Source organism: Arachis hypogaea, chromosome 13, assembly GCF_003086295.3.
Source record: "Arachis hypogaea cultivar Tifrunner chromosome 13, arahy.Tifrunner.gnm2.J5K5, whole genome shotgun sequence".
Lineage (NCBI taxonomy): Eukaryota > Viridiplantae > Streptophyta > Magnoliopsida > Fabales > Fabaceae > Arachis > Arachis hypogaea.
In genome coordinates this window covers 26,963,224-26,967,887 of record NC_092048.1, presented here as the reverse complement: position 1 = coordinate 26,967,887, position 4,664 = coordinate 26,963,224, and the positions used below count along the sequence as shown (strand labels likewise).

Here is a 4,664-nt window from a genome sequence, read left to right as displayed (position 1 = left end):
AGCAGGGATGTAAACGCCCTCAACCTTTACTAACACGTCCTCTACTTGTCCATAAGCCTGTTTTCTGGAATTATCTGCCATCTCTAATGAGATTTTAGCAGTTTGCACCCCATAGATTCCCAGTTTCTCTATTACAGAGAGGGGCATGAGGTTTATTCCTGAACCAAGGTCACACAGAGCCTTAAAGAGCATGGTGCCTATGGTACAGGGTATTATGAACTTTCTAGGATCCTGTCTCTTCTGAGGCAATGTCAGTTGATCTAGATCACTTAGTTCATTGATGAACAAGGGAGGCTCAACTTCCCAAGTATCAATGCCAAATAATTTGGCATTCAGCTTCATGATTGCACCAAAAAACTTGGCAGTTTGCTCTTCAGTAACATCCTCATTCTCTTCAGAAGAGGAATACTCATCAGAGCTCATGAAGGGTATAAGGAGGTTCAATGGAATCTCTATGGTCCCTAGATGAGCCTCAGAGTCCTTTGGTTCCTCAGAGGGAAGCTCCTTATTGACCACTGGACGTCCCAGGAGGTCTTCCTCCTTGGGATTCACGTCCTCTCCTCTCCTCACAGGTTCGGCCATGATGCTTATGTCAATGGCCTTGCACTCTCCTTTTGGATTCTCTTCTGTATTGCTTGGGAGAGTACTAGGAGGGATTTCAGTGATCCTTTTACTCAGCTGGCCCACTTGTGCTTCCAGATTTCTAATGGAAGACCTTGTCTCATTCATGAAACTCACAGTGGCCTTGGATAGATCAGAGACTAGATTTGCTAAATTAGAAGCATTTTGTTTAGAGTTCTCTGTCTGTGGCTGAGTGGATGATGGAAAAGGTTTATTATTGTTAAACCTGTTTCTTCCACCATTATTAAAGCCTTGTTGAGGCTTTTGATCCTTCCATGAGAAATTTGGATGATTTCTCCATGATGAGTTATAGGTGTTTCCATAAGGTTCACCTAAGTAATTCACCTCTGCTATTGCAGGGTTCTCAGGATCATAAGCTTCTTTTTCATAAGAAGCCTCTTGAGTACTGTTGGATGCAGCTTGCATTCCATGCAGACTCTGTGAGATCATATTGACTTGCTGAGTCAATATTTTGTTCTGAGCCAATATGGCATTCAGAGTATCAACTTCAAGAACTCCCTTCTTCATAGGCGTCCCATTATTCACAGGATTCCTTTCAGAAGTGTACATGAACTGGTTATTTGCAACCATGTCAATGAGTTCTTGAGCTTCTGCAGGCGTTTTCTTTAGGTGAATGGATCCACCTACAGAAGTGTCCAGTGACATCTTTGATAGCTCAGATAAACCATCATAGAATATATCCAGGATGGTCCATTTTGAAAGCATGTCAGAGGGACACTTTTTGGTCAACTGTTTGTATCTTTCCCAAGCTTCATAGAGGGATTCACCTTCTTTCTGTATGAAGGTTTGAACATCAGCTCTAAGCTTGCTCAGCTTTTGAGGAGGAAAGTACTTGGCTAAGAAAGCCGTGACCAGCTTATCCCAAGAGTTCAGGCTGTCTTTGGGTTGAGAATCCAACCATAATCTAGCTCTGTCTCTTACAGCAAAAGGGAAAAGCATGAGCTTGTAGACTTCAGGATCTACTCCATTAGTCTTAACAGTATCACATATCTGCAAGAATTCAGTTAAGAACTGAAAAGGATCTTCAGATGGAAGTCCATGAAACTTGCAGTTCTGCTGCATCAGAGAAACTAATTGAGGTTTCAGCTCAAAGTTGTTTTCTCCAATGGCAGGAATGGAGATGCTTCTTCCATGTAAATTGGAATTAGGTGCAGTAAAGTCACCAAGCATCTTCCTTACATTATTATTATTTTCGGCTGCCATCTCCTCTTCCTATTCGAAAATTTCTGAAAGGTTATCTCTGGATTGTTGTATTTTACCTTCTCTTAGTTTTCTCTTCAGAGTCCTTTCAGGTTCTGGATCTGCTTCCACAAGAATGTTCTTATCCTTGCTCCTGCTCATATGACAAAGAAGAAGGCACAGAAAAATAATAATAATAATATGGATCCTTTATACCACAGTATAGGGATCCCTGTGTGAGTAGAAGAAGAGGGGGAGACAAAGAATGTAATATAATGGAAGAAACACAACTGTGAGGATGGCAGAGATGTGAGATGAGATGTTAGGATATGAATGAATAAATAGAATAAGATGGGGGAGGGATAATTTTCGAAAATTTTTTGAAAAAGAGTTAGTGATTTTCGAAAATGGTTTTTGAAAATTGTTAGTATTTTTTTCGAAATTTTTTTTTAAAATTAAAAATAAAAATAATTAGTTAATTAAAAAGAAATTTTTGAAAAAGGGGGGGAGATATTTTCGAAAATTAGAGAGAGAGAGTTAGTTAGGTAGTTTTGAAAAAGTTAAGAAACAAACAAAAAGTTAGTTAGTTAGTTGAAACAAATTTTGAAAAGATAAGAAGTTAGGAAGTTAGAAAAGATATTTTGAAAAGATATTTTTTTGAAAAAGATAAGATAAGAAGATATTTTTGAAAAGATATGATTGAAATTAGTTTTGAAAAAAATTTGATTTTTAAAATCACAATTAATGACTTGATTCATAAGAAATCACAAGATATGATTCTAGAACTTAAAGTTTGAATCTTTCTTAACAAGCAAGTAACAAACTTCAAATTTTTGAATCAAAACATTAATTGTTTATGTTATTTTCGAAAATTTGGTATAAAAATAAGAAAAAGATTTTTGAAAAATATTTTTTTGAATTTTCAAAAATAACTAAGAATTTTGAAAAAGATTTGATTTTTGAAAAAGATTTTGAAAAAGATAAGATTTTCAAATTGAAAATTTGATTTGACTCATAAGAAACAACTTGATTTTAAAAATTTTTGAAAAAGTCAACTCAAATTTTCGAATTTGATGAGAGAAAAAGGGAAAGATATTTTTTTTTATTTTTTGAATTTTTATGATGCAAGGGAAAAACAAGAAAAATGATGCAATGCATGAAATTTTTAGATCAAAACAATGAATGCATGCATGAATGATATGAGTGTCAAGATGAACACCAAGAACACTTTGAATGTCAAGATGAACATCAAGAACATAATTTTGAAAAATTTTTAATGCAAAGAAAACATGCAAGACACCAAACTTAGAATTCTTTAATGTTTAGACACTAAGAATTCAAGAATGCATATGAAAAACATGAAAAGACACAAAACAAAAAATCATCAAGATCAAACAAGAAGACTTACCAAGAACAACTTGAAGATCATGAAGAACACTATGAATGCATGAGAATTTTCGAAAAATGCAAGATGCATATGCAAGTGACACCAAACTTATGATATGACTCAAGACTCAAACAAGAAACACAAAAATATTTTTGATTTTTATGATTTTCTAATTTTTTTGGATTTTTATTTTATATTTTTCGAAAAATTCTTTTGAAAAAGAAAATAAGGATTCCAAAATTTTTAATATGAATTCCAGGAATCTTATGCTCTAAAGCTCCAATCAAAGGGTCAGGCATGGCTTAATAGCCAGCCAAGCTTTAGTATGTAACTCAGACATGACACGCCTGACATTCCTTACATTCAACAGCCAATTGGCTAAGAAAGATAAAGAAGCTCTTCTCTTGAGTATAAGAATTGAGACATGGCTTTACAGCCAGCCAGGCTTCAACATGCTTCATGAAACACTAGAATTCATTCTTAAAAATTTTGAAGCTATAGAATAATTTATTTTTGAAAACATTTTTTCTTTTTTTTTTTTCGAAAACAAAGGAAAAAATTTTTTGAAATTTTTTTTTTGAAAACAAAACAAAAAGAAAATTACCTAATCTGAGCAACAAGATGAACCGTCAGTTGTCCAAACTCGAACAATCCCCGGCAACGGCACCAAAAACTTGGTGCACGAAATTGTGATCTCCAGGCTCGAACAAATCCTGGTAATGGCTCCAAAGCTTGGTGCTCTGATCTTAATTCATGATTGTCACAACTTCGATACAACTAACCAGCAAGTGCACTGGGTCGTCCAAGTAATACCTTACGTGAGTAAGGGTCGAATCCCACGGAGATTGTTGGTATGAAGCAAGCTATGGTCACCTTGTAAATCTCAGTCAGGCGGATATAGAATAATTATGGAGTTTTCGAATATTATATAATAAAATAGGGATAGAGATACTTATATAATTCATTGGTAGGAATTTCAGATAAGCGAATGGAGATGCTTTTCGTTCCTCTGAACCTCTGCTTTCCTGCTATCTTCATCCAATCAGTCTTACTCCTTTCCATGGCTGGCTTTATGTGATACATCACCACTGTCAATGGCTACTTTCGGTCATCTCTCGGGAAAATGATCCAATGCCCTGTCACGGCACGGCTAATCGTCTGGAGGCATCACCCTTGTCAATGGCTTCATCTTATCCTCTCAGTGAATAATATGCTCACGCACCCTGTCACGGCACGGCTATTCATCTGTCGGTTCTCGATCATGCTGGAATAGGATTTACTATCCTTTTGCGTCTGTCACTAACGCCCTGCAATCGCGAGTTTGGAGCTCGTCATAGTCATTCAATCATTGAATCCTACTCGGAATACCACAGACAAGGTTTAGACCTTCCGGATTCTCTTGAATGCCGCCATCATTCTTGCTTACGCCACGAAGATTCTGGTTAGGAGATCTAAG

At 36.1% G+C, this 4,664-nt stretch overlaps 1 non-coding gene across 1 annotated transcript; it reads left to right on the top strand.

The window, feature by feature from the left end:
- Window positions 1-1,341: 1,341 nt before the first annotated feature.
- LOC112738991 (small nucleolar RNA R71) lies at window positions 1,342-1,449 on the top strand. Its single transcript, XR_003169935.1, has one exon. It is a non-coding gene; the product is annotated as a small nucleolar RNA R71 (small nucleolar RNA).
- Window positions 1,450-4,664: the final 3,215 nt, after the last annotated feature.